Source organism: Microcaecilia unicolor, unplaced genomic scaffold (assembly GCF_901765095.1).
Source record: "Microcaecilia unicolor unplaced genomic scaffold, aMicUni1.1, whole genome shotgun sequence".
Taxonomy (NCBI): domain Eukaryota; kingdom Metazoa; phylum Chordata; class Amphibia; order Gymnophiona; family Siphonopidae; genus Microcaecilia; species Microcaecilia unicolor.
In genome coordinates this window covers 65728-80680 of record NW_021963061.1, presented here as the reverse complement: position 1 = coordinate 80680, position 14953 = coordinate 65728, and positions in this window count along the sequence as shown.

Sequence of the window (14953 nt, the reverse complement as noted above, 5' to 3'; positions counted from 1 at the left end):
TAAGTTGCTCACAGTCAATAAAGACACTCGAACAACTTACAATTCAATAAAATGTCTAGAAAAAGTGAGCTAAATACTAAATAAAAGAAAAATGAGAGGTGTCACCATTTAACATGTTTAGGTGTGTAAGTGTTCTTATAGAGCACTAGTGTAAATTTTGGTGTTGAACAATTACACCAGGTCTATGACTTGTGTAAATGGGCACAAGTAAACATGATGTTTGTGCACATAACTAATAGGATTCTCTAAGCAGCTCATGTAAATCTCAGCCCCACCCATGCCCCTCCTCTGTGAACGCCCCCTTGCATTTACACGCGAAGGACTAGATTCAATAAATAGCACCTAAATTTGGGCACTGAAAAAATTCACGCAGAGCGCTGTTCTAGAAATGGCAGTCCCAGTTGCACAGCGTTTCTAGCATAGCGCTTAAAGCTGGTTTCCATGCCAAACTTTGGGCGTGAGGATTTACTCCAGCCGAAACCTGGTATAAATGCTTTCACGTAAGTTAGAGGCAGATCCCCGGTATTCAGTAATACTGCGTGAGTCTTTAGTGAATGCCCATGACTTGCCCATGCCCCTCCCATGGCCACACCTCCTTGTGAATCTTTACAGAATAGTGCTTTACAAGATGCACGTGGAAATCCAAATTGTTGCCAATTAACACCAATAATTACTTGTTAGCACCCAATTATTAGCACTAATTGGCTCGTTAGCCAAATTGGTCGCACGCACATCTAAGAACAGCACGCAGTTTTGCACTCAAAGATTTGCGTCCCATTAATGGAATCTGGGGGAAAGCCATTGTAGTGTGTATTTACAAAATAGCAGTTAAGCGTTACTGCGTAATTGTTCACTTATCCATATGAATGACTGCATTCTGTAAATTTCAGCACACAAATGGCTGTTAAATTTAAGCAAACCTGTTATAGAATGAGGGGGATACTGCACACAACACTTAAAACCCTCCTCCCCTCCCCTACTACTTCTACTTATCACTTCTATAGCGCTACAAGGCATACGCAGCGCTGTACACTAAAACATGAAAAGACAGTCCCTGCTCAAAGAGCTCACAATCTAAATATGGAATGTTGCTAGTGGAATAGCAACATTCCATGTAGAATCTCCAATAGTAGCAACATTCCATGTAGAATCTCAAATAGTAACAACATTCCACTGCACTAACCACTAGGCTACTCCACTAGCAACATTCCATCTAGAAGTCTGCCCTTGCTGATCTGCAAGGGCAGGCTTCTACATTACTACTACTACTTATCACTTCTATAGCGCTACAAGGCATACGCAGCGCTGTACACCATACACGAAAAGACAGTCCCTGCTCAAAGAGCTCACAATCTAAATAGGACAGACAAACAGACAGAACAACTAAGAGGTAAGGGAATTAAAGAGGTGGGGATAAAAGGGTACAGGGCAAGTGAGTAGTGGTTAGGAGTCAAAAGCAGCTTCAAAGAGGTGGGCTTTTAGTCTGGACTTGAATCTCTCTCAAACAATCACACTTTAATGAGTTTTCTAAAATGCAAATCATTTGCTTCCAATTTAACTTCCTGTAGAAGGTTATTCTACAGCTCTGGCGCAAAGCAGCAGAAACCAGTAGTGTAGCCACAGAGGGGCCTTGGGGGGCCTGGGCCCCTCACTTTGGGCTCGGGCCCCCTCCAGAACTGCAGCGCTTCTTTGCCTTTGCTGGCGGGGGATGCCAAATAAATACAGTCCTTTCTCCTCCCGCTGCTTCCTTAAGTGAGAAGGCCCAGCGTCAATGACTGAAGGCGAACGCCGATTTCTGCCTTAAGAAAACAGTGCAAGTAGGAGGGGAACTGTAGCTTAGTGGTTAGTGCAGCGGACTTTGATTCTGGGGAACTGGGTTAGATTCCCACTTCAGCTCCTTGTGACTCTGGGCAAGTCACTGAACCCTCCATTGCCCCTGGTACAAAATAAGTACCTGAATATATGTAAACCACTTTGAATGTAGTTGCAAAAACCTCAGAAAGGTGGTATATCAAGTCCCATTTCCCTTTCCCCCTTTCCCTTATGACATCACAATATCAGAAGTGAGCCAAGTATTGGGCAATCAAGCCATTGTGACATCACTGATGACGTTGGCTCTTATTGGTGGAATGAGTGGAGGAGTAGCCTAGTGGTTAGTGCAGTGGACTTTGATCCTGGGGAACTGGGTTCAATTCCTACTGCAGCTCCTTGTGACTCTGGGCAAGTCACTTAACCCTCCATTGCCCCTGGTACAAAATAAGTACCTGAATATATGTAAACCGCTTTGAATGTAGTTGCAAAAACCACAGAAAGGCAGTATGTCAAGTCCCATTTCCCTTTCCCCCTTTCCCTTATGACATCACAATATCAGAAGTGAGCCAAGTATTGGGCAATCAAGCCATTGTGACATCACTGATTAGGTTGGCTCTTATTGGTGGAATGAGGCATTATGACATCACAGTATCAGCTCCAGTGGAGGAGTAGCCTAGTGGTTAGTGCAGTGGACTTTGATCCTGGGGAACTGGGTTCAATTCCCACTGCAGCTCCTTCTGACTCTGGGCAAGTCACTTAACCCTCCATTGCCCCTGGTACAAAATAAGTACCTGAATATATGTAAACCGCTTTGAATGTACTTGCAGAAACCACAGAAAGGCAGTATGTCAAGTCTCATTTCCCTTTCCCTGTTGAGCCTTTGGCATCCCTGCCAGCAAATGTATGTGGGTGTGGGGAGGAGGAGGGAGCATTGCTCCCCCACTCCACCCCTGTGCAAATTGGAGGCCTGGCAGAAGCTATTAGGTTGAGACAACCTAGATGTATGAGGCAGGCCTGTAAATCAACTACCACCATTAAATGCAGATCTCTCTCATGCATATTCATTAGGGATATCCTGAAAACCCAAGAACCATTGATCCTTAAACAACCTCTGCAGGAGTAAATAGAAAACCAACATACAATGTTTTATTTGCAGATCCTATTAAGCTCTGGCTCTCCTGTCTTGCCCCTGCCTGGTAGATCTTTTCCTTTTACAGCAGAGGCAGGGGCAGCAGCTCATTGCTAAGAATCGCAGGCTGGAAGTTCAGTCACTGCTCACTCTGCCTCCCACCCAGAAGCCAGCAGAGGACAGGCTTCATGAGTCTCTGCTTAAGGTCCTTCCCTGCACTCACACATTCAGTTTTCTTCAAAGTCTGCAGGGGAGGGGAGGAAGGGAACTGGAAAGAGAAGTGGAAACATGCTTTAATTGCTCTCCATCCAGAGCCACAAATCTCATGCTATTGTTTTCTAAATGAACCTCAGACTGCCAGACCCATGCAGTCTCCTTCCCTCCCAGCAGGAGAGAAAAGCTGAGTGATCCCTACCCTGAATACAGGGCTGGTAATTCCGCTGTCTGGGAAAGAAGTTGTGAGATTGAATGTAATTGTTAGCTGTGTTGTGTAAATATGTTCCTGAAAAATGCCATGTGATATATAGGTAATATTATCCTGATGGTGCTCCCCTGGGTCATCTCTCTGTCCTCTCACTGTCTCTCTGACAGTCTGTTCTGAAAATTGTATCATACATTGGTAAAAATATTGAGCATGCACTGACGTCTTTTACTAAAGCTTAGCGTGATCTTGTGGACATTAACATGCAAACGAACCTTTTCCATAAATGGGAAGGTGGTAGAACTAGAGGACATGAAATGAGATTGAAGGGGGGCAGACTCAAGAAAAATGTCAGGAAGTACTTTTTCACGGAGAGAGTGGTGGATGATTGGAATGCCCTCCCACGGGAGGTGGTGGAGATGAAAACGGTAACAGAATTCAAAAATGCATGGGATAAACATAAAGGAATCCTGTTCGGAAGGAATGGATCCTCAGAAGCTTAGCTGAGATTGGGTGGCAGAGACGGAGGTGGGAGTTGGGGCTGGTGTTTGGGAGGCGGGGCTAGTGCTGGGCAAGACTTCTACGGTCTGTGCCCTGAAAATGGCAGATTCAAATCAAGGTCAGGTATACACAAAAAGTAGCACATATGTGTTTATCTTGTTGGGCAGACTGGATGGACCGTGCAGGTCTTTTTCTGCTGTCATCTACTATGTTACTAAGTCCTGCGTGGCTTATAGGTATAAAATAGGATGGACTGCATTTACCCCCACCCCCACCCCCTGATTCTATAAAGGTCGCCAAAAATTGTGCACGCAAAGTTAGGTGCATTCCCGATGTGCACATGCAATTTAATAGAATAGTGAGTCAATTAGTGCCAATCATTGGCATTTTAACAAGCAATTAGCGGCACTAATTAGATTTAATTTGGACCACCGTGCGTAAACTTAGGCGTGGTCCAAAAAAGGGGCACAGAAATGAAAGCTTCATGGGCGTTTTGGGGTAGAACAGGGGTGTGGTTTTGAGTTTCGCGTGTAATTACAGAATAACGGCGCTCTGTGCGTAAATTTAGGCACGGGCATTTTCAAGTGGCCGCGTCTAAATTTACATGTGACTTAAGCGTATACTTTGGTTACTGAAGCTATTATTCACATCATCTATTTTTCCAGACACAGGCAATTGTTTTGCTGAAACACGGCCGTGTCGGGTCCATAACTTGCTGGAATAAAGACTGTTGAATTCATAAAGTGTTTCCATCTCCTCACTTGTTTGTCAACTAGCCCAAAGTGCAAGGGGTAGTTAAGACAGGGCAGATCTTCCTCTTCCCCCCTTCAAAATGCAGGAATGGGTTCTGGGTTCCCCTCTCCCCTTCCTCCCTGCTTTTCCCCAGTACCTAACACTGGACTCCTCAATCCATACCTGCATTACACTCTGTAGCACTACTAGGCTGTGCCATTGGGAACTTAATGGTGGCGCTGGCTGGAGGTGCATGATTTCCTGGGTGGGGTGGGCCACATTTTGCTCCCAGAGTTCCAGGAGGGAGGCTTGGAGGCCCATTGTGGTGTTGGAAAAGCGGCTAAAGGTTGTTATTGGCTGTTTTGAACAGGGGCGTAGCCAGACAACAGATTTTGGGTGGGCCAGGGCAAGAAGTGGCTGAGCACCAAGTGTTCCACCCCCCCCCCCCCCCCCACCACCACTGAAAAAATTTCTCAGCTGCTGGGAAAACATTTCTTTCCACCTTGGTAGTCTGCAGCAGGCATGCACTGAAAACTCAACATGCGCAGGTGCCAGTATCATGGGGAGAAGCATTTGCATTACCATGTCAGGAAGTATTTTTTTCACGGAGAGAGTAATGGATGCTTGAAATGCCCTCCTGTGGGAGGTGGTGGAAAAGAAAACGGTAACGGAATTCAAACATGCGTGGGATAAACATAAAGGAATCCTGTTCAGAAGGAATGGATCCTCAGGAGCTTAGTCGAGATCGGGTGGCAGAGCTGGTGGTGGGAGGCGGGGCTGGTGGTTGGGAGGCGGGGATAGTGCTGGGCAGACTTATACGGTCTGTGCCAGAGCCGGTGGTGGGAGGAGGGGCTGGTGGTTGGGAGGCGGGGATAGTGCTGGGCAGACTTATACGGTCTGTGCCAGAGCTGGTGGTGGGAGGCAGGGATAGTGCTGGACAGACTTATACGGTCTGTGCGCTGAAGAGGACAGGAACAAATCAAGGTATACACAAAAAGTAGCACATATGAGTTTATCTTGTTGGGAAGACTGGATGGACTGTGCAGGCCTTTTTCTGCCATCATCTACTATGTTGCTATATGTTACCATCAGGGGGAAGTCTTCAGCTGGCGGAGCTTGGGATCCCCACCAGCTACCGCTAAACACGTGTTACTGTTGGATGCGCCTGAGCCCTAAGTGGGTGGGTCCTGGAAGAGGAACATTGGAGTCCATCTTTGGCAGCTGTGGATGGAAGGATCAGATGGAGTCTAGAGACACAATTGGCTTGTGGGGGAAGTGAGACTCTGGGGTCCTAAAGGCCATTTTTGGTTATTCGGGGGGGGGGGGGGGGGGGGAGGAGTAAAGGAACTGGAACTGGTGGGATATGGAAGTGGATTTCTCTTTGGGAACATCACTTCATGTTACATAGCTAGCATACAGTCCCTGCCTGACAGCCTCTGTAAGTTTAGCGTTTTCTGTTGAATACCTAATGAGCTCACTGTCACCCTGTCTGAATATTTTGTTTGCACCTGCAAGCTCATTTTTGACGGGCCCATGCATGCCCGATTTGGCACGGGATTTCGACTGCACTAAATCACTAGTGCATGTTAAAAGGATTTAGTGTGTCCGCCAATTGGTCGTGGCCTTCAGCGATCTATGTCTCAGTCGGATTCTTTGCTGCCTATGTTATTAAACCAACGGAAGAATTTTCCACAGATATTTCCAGTCTGAAGCCGGATTTGTGCAGTTTTGTGTGCATTGTGATTATTGGACGATTCTTGTGATGGCCCAGTAGAAAGTATCAAAGCCCACAAGGATTCCAGCTGTCTCCTGGTCCGGAACAGACGCTAGACATTTGAATTTATTGCTACTGCTCAATAAAGCCAGTTGTTCCATAAGACTGTGCAATAATCAGGAATCCTGGTGAATCAGCACTTGGGCATCTGTATCAGGAGCCCTCATGTAATATATGATGGACCCTTTGTATTCAGAGGTTGTAGACACAGGAGACCCTGCGTACATGTTCAGAGGCCTCTAGAGGTTCAGCTTCTCAGACCTGCAGTTCTAGGGGGCAAGTCACTAGTTTAACCCCCAAACCAGCATGGAAAACTCCAGATCCCATCAAACTCTTATGCTGGGCTCACTCATTGCCCACAGGAGGTCAAGCAGAACCTTCTCCTTCTAGAAGCCTCTTCCAGTGTGAGGAATGTGAGGAGTAACCTTGGGGTGCTGAGGGGGATTCAGGCCTTGCTGGAATGCTTTATTATTTTAAAGACTCCTCAATTATTGACGTGGAGGGGCATAATCGAACGTCGCCGGCGATCTATTTTGGCGGCAGCGCAACAGCTGGCCGGAACCGTATTATCGAAAAAGATGGCCGGCCATCTTTTTTTCCGATAATACGGTTTAGCCCGGCCAAATGCCAGAGTTCGCCGGGTTTGAGATCGCCGGTTTTGTTTTTCAGCGATAATGGGAAAAAATGCTGGCCATCTCAAACCCGGCAAAATCCAAGGCATTTGGTCATGGAAGGAGCCAGCATATGTAGTGCACTGGCCCCCCTCACATGCCAGGACACCAACTGGGCACCCTAGGGGGCACTTCTAAAAATGTTTAAAAAATACACAAATAGCTCCCAGGTTCATAGCTCCCTTACCTTGGGTGCTGAGCCCCCCAAATCCCCCCCAACTCTACACCATTACCATAGCCCTTATGGGTGAAGGGGGGCACCTACATATGGGTACAGTGGGTTTTGGGGGGGTTTGGAGGGCTCAACACTTAGCACCACAAGTGGAACAGGTGGGGGGGGGGGGGGTGGACCTGGGTCCCTCTACCTGAAGTGCACTGCACCCATTAAAAACTGCTCCAGGGACTTGCATAATGCTGTCAGGGAGCTGGGTATGACATTTGAGGCTGGCATACAGGCTGGTAAAAAAATGGTTTTGATTTGTATTTTTTTAGTGTTGGAGGGGGTTGGTGACCACTGGGGGACTATGGGGAGGTCATCCCCCATGCCCTCCGGTGGTCATCTGGTCAGTTGGGGCACCTTTTTGAGGCTTGGTCATGAAAATAAAAGGACCAAGTAAACCCAGTGAAATACTGCTTAACGCCGCTTTTTTTTTTCCATTATCCGCGAAAGCCGCCCATCTGGTAGCCACGCCCATGCCCGACCATGTCCCGCCTTTGCTATGCCGCTGACACGCCCCCTTGAACTTTCGCCAGCGAGGCGACGGGAAAGCGGCGATGCTGTCCAAAAAAGCCGCTTTCGATTATACCGATTTCGCCGCTTTTGAGAGATCGCCGGCCATCTCCCGATTTATGTCGGGAAATGGCCTGCGATCACTCTCGAAAATAAGCCTGATAGTAACATAGTAAGTGATGGCAAATAAAGACCTGAATGGTCCATCCAGTCTGCCCGACAGTCACATTCATTCTCAATCCAAGATTAAATGAACAACGAAGGTGATATTATGTACTTGATCATGGTCTTTCTTTGCCGTTTCTGGGACATAGACCGTAGAAGTCTGCCCGGCTCTGTCCTTATGTTCCATCAAAGCCCACTCCAGCCTATCCGAATCCGTCTTGTCTTTTGCGGGGCACAGACCGTAAAAGTCCGCCCAGCTCTGTCCTCGCGTTCCAAATTAGCAGAGTTTTCATCAATGCTCTCTACAGCCCCGTTACCTCACAGAATCAGGACCTTCGCAGACTGCTGTAGACACCGTTGATGTACTGGTGGGTTTGAAATATGTAATGCTTTCCCCGAAAACAAGTGTGTTTATGGAGGAGGACAGAATTCAAGGTGTGTTTACTGTGACATTTCCGGTGGATCGTGCTCTGTAAATACTTCTAAATAAAACACATCAGTTGGAACCACGAGAGACTGCAGCATGAAATTTTTTCCCAGTCTGTATTAGAGAGGAGGGGATTAGTTAGGCTTTTCCAGGAAATAGTTCACCCCCCTGGACCAGTGCTGTAACATGTGAACAAGCAGGACCTAATTAGAACTCCTTAACCTGGACATCATTATTCCCCCAAAGATCTGGTTACAGGTGACTATGTTGGAATAACCCAGAGCCCCCTAGAAAGAGCCCTGGGGGAGGAGGAGAAGGGGAGTGCAGCCCTGCTTTACATGTTTTCCCTTTCCTGCTCTAATACCATTTTCTCTGCCATGTTAAAAGAAAAACAGTATACTCAAAGCTTTTCTTTCAAACTCAGTTAACCTTAATAGACCATTTCCAATTTCTGCCTCTAAATTCTTGGACCACTCCCTGAAGTGGCCCTGCCATGCACAGCTGGGGAGTGGAGCAGGGTAAGTTTTCAGTCTAAAGTAATTGCTGGGAAGGGAGAGGCTAAGAGTAATTGGTAGGTGTGTGTGTGTGGGGGGGGGGGGGGGGGGCTGCTGATCAGGGTATTCTCTGCTCTCAGCCGTAAATACAGCCCTAACTATTTCATGACTTTCCTTATTGCTGCTATGTAAAAGTAATTGTTTCCATCTGTGGCTGCCCTCAAAGGAGTGGCATAGTGGTTAGGGTGGTGGACTTTGGTCCTGGGGAACTAAGGAACTGAGGCCCAGATGCATCAACCAAACGTAAAAAAAAAAAATCAAAATCGTAAAAGTACTTAGCGAATTTAAAAAAACGAAGAATGCAGTAAAAAAACAGCTCAGAAATGTTCGGTGCGGTATTGAAAAGTACAAGGTATCATACGTCTGTAATCCCCGTTGGTAAAAGGCCCCTAAAGCATGCGCAGAGCAGCCAAGCGTTATGCTGGATGCTCTGCGCATGCCACTGTCAAAACAAAAAACAAACAAACACGTGGCTCCCAAAATAAAAACAAAAGTCAAAAAAGGATCGGGAGGGGGCAAAGGCTCTCCTCAAGAGCGTCCTGTATGGACGGCCTTGCCCCCCCGCCCCGCCCGAGGTCACCACTGCTCCCCGCTTCCCCCTGCATTATAAATTTAAAAAGCAAAACGAAGAAATCCTTACTTTAGAAGCCCCAGCCGGCCCCCCTCCATTCCTCTCTACTCTTCTGTCAACCCCACAGCTCCGCCTCCTGACACCCTCTGCCCTGTGCCCCGCCTCCTCGCGGGTCGTCGTCGCCGCCATTCCCCCCCTCCATCGGCCCCCCCTCCCTCTTACCGGGCCCGTGCAGCGCCTCTCATCTCTATGTGAAGGCGCTGCACGGGCAAGAAGATCAGCTGACGCCTCTGTCTTCGCCCATTCTTCCTTCGCGTCTTTCTCCTTTTGGGCCCGCCCCCGTCTGATGTAAGTAACCAACATAGTTTACTTACGTCAGACAAGGGCGGGCCCAAGAGGAAAGGACGTCCTCCTTTGCTCTTGGGCCCGCCCTTGTCTGACGTAAGTAACCTACATTGGTTACTTACATCAGACGGGGGCGGGCCCAAAAGGAGAAAGACGCGAAGGAAGAATGGGCGAAGACAGAGGCATCAGCTGATCTTTGAACCTCCCCTGCCACCGCAACCGCAACCCTCCCCCCCCCCCCCCCCCCCACCGCTGCTGCTGCAACCTCCCCTGCCGCCACCTTCCCCACCGCCACATCAGGTACCTTGTTTGCTGGCGGGGGTCCCCAATCCCCGCCAGTCGAAGAGTCTTCTTCAGCGCCGGTCGACTCCGGCGCCTTTGTGGTGTGATCATCTGTTTTTGGCGCCTTACGTCCTGCACGGGGCTACATGCACGGTGCAGGACGTAAGGCGTGAGAAACAGATGATCACACAACGAAGGCGCCAGAGTCGACTGGCGCTGAAGAAGACTCTTCGGGAGGGGGGGATTGGGGACCCCCGCCAGCAAACAAGATACCTGATGATGCAGCGGGGCAGGGGGTGGGTGGCAGCGGGGGGGGGGGGGGGTTCAAATGTAGAGGGGGCCAGGGTGTAATCTGTGGGGGCCCATGCCCCTGTGGCCCCACATAGCTACGCCCCCTGCTCCAACCTATCCGAATCCGTCATGTCATTTCGTGGGACACAGACTAAAAGTCTGCCTGACACTCTCCTCACGTTCCAAATTACCGGAGTTTCCATTGAAGCTCTTTCGTGGGACTCGGACCGTACAAGCCAGCCCAGCACTGGCCTTAGTTTTACAGCCAGAGCTGCCATCTAAGCACCACTTGACATACCATTCGTTTTGCAATTAAAGATCCTTTGTGTTCATCCTACGCCTTTTTGAATTTCACCACCTGCCTCAGGAGGGCATCGAACACCCTGACATTACTCCTAAGTCTGAAACAAAAAAGCAACACTGGGCCTTCAGGATAGAGATAAACGTCGTCCTTTAATATGAAAATGACCCGACACGGGCCGTGTGTCGGCGCACAAACGCCTGCCTCAGGGGTTTGTGCGATTACACGGACATTTAGCGGGCTCTGGACCCCTGAGGCAGGCGTTTGTGTGCCGAAACACGGCCCGTGTTGGGTCATTTTCATATTAAAGGTCGACGTTTATCTCTATCCTGAAGGCCCAGTGTTGCTTTTTTGTTTCTGTTTGTGCTTGTGTGCTGTTTTACCCTCTCTTTTGTGACCCATTACTCCTAAGTCTACCACCCCACTTAAGGGCACACTATGATCACCTTTTACTACAGCTTAGTAAAAAATTTTTTTTTGTTACCCCATGCTTTCCCACTCATGGCAGGCTCAATGCAGCTTACATATTGTATACAGGTACTTATTTGTACCTGGGGCAATGGAGGGTTAAGTGACTTCCCCAGAGTCACAAGGAGCTGCCTGTGCCTGAAGTGGGAATCGAACTCAATTCCTCAGCTCCCCAGGACCAAAGTCCACCACCCTAACCACTAGGCCACTCCTCCACTGTTGCTACTATTTGAGATTCTAGCAACATTCCATGTAGAAGTCGGCCCTTGCAGATCACCAATGTGGCCGCGCAGGCTTCTGCTTCTGTTAGTCTGACGTCCTGCTCATACGTGCAGGACGTCAGACTCACAGAAACAGAAGTCTGCGCAGCCTTCTACATGGAATGTTGCTAGTGGAATAGCAACATTCCATGTAGAATCTCCAATAGTATCTATTTTATTTTTGTTACATTTGTACCCTGCGCTTTCCCACTCAATGGCTCAATGTGGCTTACATGGGGCAATGGAGGGTTAAGTGACTTGCCCAGAGTCACAAGGAGCTGCCTGTGCCTGAAGTGGGAATCAAACTCAGTTCCTCAGGACCAAAGTCCACCACCCTAACCACTAGGCCACTCCTCCACTGTTCTATTTTAACTTAGGGTTACCATATGTCCGGATTTACCCGGACATGTCCTCTTTTTGAGGACATATCCAGGCAACCGGGCGGGTTTTGCCAATCTGCCCGTTTGTCTGGATTTCTGGACAAATGGGCAGGCTGGTGGGCGGGCCGTCCTATAGAATGGCCTGCCCGCCAGACTGCCCATTTGTCCAGAAATCTGGACAAATGGGCAGATTGCTAGCCTCCCCTCCCCTTACTTACTAGTGCCCTGGTGGTCTAGTGACCTCTTCCGCCTTTGGGACAGGAAAGAGCCCCCTCTTTCCTGCCTGGAGCACTGCCCTGCATGTTTCCTTCCTGTTGCTGATCTCGGCGCCGATTCAAAATGGCCGCCGAGAGTTGACGTGACCTCGCGAGACTTCAACTCTCGGTGGCCATTTGGAATCAGCGCCGAGATCACGAACAGGAAGGATGCATGCAGGGCAGCGCTCCGGTCAGGAAAGAGGGGGCTCTTTCCTGCCACGAAGAGGTCACTAGACCACCAGGGCAGTAGTAAGGTAAGGGGAGGGGGGTGATGGGGAGGGGGGGGGGGTGACAGGGTGTGTGACAGGGGGGAGGGGAAAATGTGACAGGGGCGGAGCAAGGGCGTGAATGGGGGTGGGGTGGGGTGTGTGGTGGGGCGGGGCATGTGTCCTTTTTGGAGGACAAAATATGGTAACCCTAGTTTAGTATTTTTTCACGGAGAGGGTGTTGGATGCTTGGAATGCCCTCCTGCGGGAGGTGGTGGAGATGAAAACGGTAACGGAATTCAAACATGCATGGGATAAACATAAAGGAATCCTGTTCAGAAGAAATGGATCCTCAGGAGCTTAGCCAAGATTGGATAACAGACACGGTAGTGGGAGGCAGGGCTGGGGGTTGGGAGGCGGGGATAGTGCCGGGCAGACTTATACGGTCTGTGCCAGAGCCAATGGTGGGAGGCAGGGATAGTGCTGGGCAGACTTGTACGGTCTGTGCCCTGAAAAAGACAAGTACAAATCAAGGTAAGGTATACACAAAAAAGTGGCACATTTCTTGGGCAGACTGGATGGACCATGGAGATCTTTTTCTGCCGTCATCTACTATGTTACAATGTTATTATGTTAACTGCCATTTACCCCTGAGGCACCTAACTTCCATCTGAGCACCTAATTCATACCTAGCTCATAGCACATTATCCAGAATTAGGGGGAGACAGGGTTACGTTTATCTAGTCCACATAGGTGCAAAGTCTGTGGGTAGTTTCTACTTGCAAATCTTGGTTCTAATTTGCAAGGGGGAAGTGTGCACAAAGTATAAAAGACCCATGCACTTAACAGGTAGATTTTTGCTGGAAACAGCACATGTGGATTCCAAAATCAGATCTACATCTGTTTCTCAGCCTCTCCCAAAAAGGTCCACCAGGAATGCCTGCTCTCAATGTTGGCGACACAGAGCTCTGAACCCACTTTCAGACACATCAAGCGACGGCAATTATGTTTCACTTCTACCTGGGGAAATTATTACTTATTATTATGTATCACTGTGAATTATTTTAGCAACACATGGATACATTATGATGTCAATAAAGATTCTTGAATGTGAAGCTGTAACATGCCAGAGACAATGGGTCCATTCTTGGACCCCATTGCTGCTTCTGAACAGGCCCGGATTTTGCCATCAGCAACACAGACAACTGCGTAGGCCTGCCAAGTTTTGAAGTTGCCAAATACTCAGGACAAAGACGAACCTATGCTTGATTACTTTAGGACAAGGGCTCTGAACCCAGTCCTCGGGATGCACCCAGCCAGTCAGGTTGTCAGGATATCCACAGTGAATATGCATTCACTACGTAACCACTTTATATATGTAAATACATTTTCTTTATTTATCTTAACTGTTATTATGTATAACTTAAATGCGTGTTATCACCCTATATTCCACCTCTTGTTCTATCCTACTACATTCAATCTAATCAAACACACTTCTAAACAAAACACAAAATATAAAATGCGTATGCATTCTATACAGACATGAGTGCTAACAGGAAGTTGGTCTATAGTGGAGGAGTGGCCTAGTGGTTAGGGTGGTGGACTGAGGAACTGAGTTCAATTCCCACTTCAGGCACAGGCAGCTCCTTGTGACTCTGGGCAAGTCACTTAACCCTCCATTGCCCCATGTAAGCCACATTGAGTGGGAAAGCGTGGGGTACAAATGTAATTAAAAAAAAAATACTGATTTATGTCTAAAGGTCTTTTATATTATTACATCTGAGGTGTCACCTCTTAACGTAGATGTGGTGATTCAATTGTCCCTGTGCTTTAAACCACAGTCCAATGCTCAATCACGTGTGCTGGGTGGTTCATTCAAAGACGGTCCTTTCTCCAAGTCCTGATTCGTGACTCTCAGTGTAAGACAATCCTGTGTTTTCCTCGTGTCCAGAATTACTATTTCTTATGGCTGTTACGTCTACCGTAAAGTCTGTATTGTGTAGACTTGACCATTCAGCTTACTCCACTGCCGATCCCAATCCACAGATTGTGGATTTCACAGACCCGCTGCTACTGCTCTTTAAACCCACTAGTGAATATGCATGAGATAAATTTGCATGCACCACCTCTATTGTGAGTTGTGAGTATCCTGAAGAGCTGCCTGGCTAGGTGCGTCCAGAGGATGAACCCCTTTTTCAGGATTATGTCCATGTGCTCTTCAAAGGGGCCATGGACAAAAAAGTGAGGACAGCTCAAGGAGGATATCTGGAAGTCTTTTTTTTTTTTTCCCGTCCATTGCTTTTGTTGCTCGTGAGGGTTATCCTCCTTTTTCTTTCCTCTTCAAAGGGGCAACACGGTGGCACACTGTGGCCCTCCCCTCCTTTTCTGCCTCTCCGAGATTTCTGACATCCTCATCAATTCCCAGTCTTTAGGATTTGCTGTCTGGTTGTGCCTATGGGTGTCAAAATCTTTAAATCTGGCCCTGTCCCGAGATAAGAACAAAGGCGCAGAGGCCGGCCGAAGGAGAATCCAACACAGAAGATGATGCTTTAAACGATGCTTTTTTTTGCTGCTTGGACACAAAGGACACAACACAGTCTGTGTTTCGGCGTCAAACAACGTCTTCCTCAGGGTCACAATAGTGTTCAGAAAAAGACACTAAGGGGCCCTTTTACT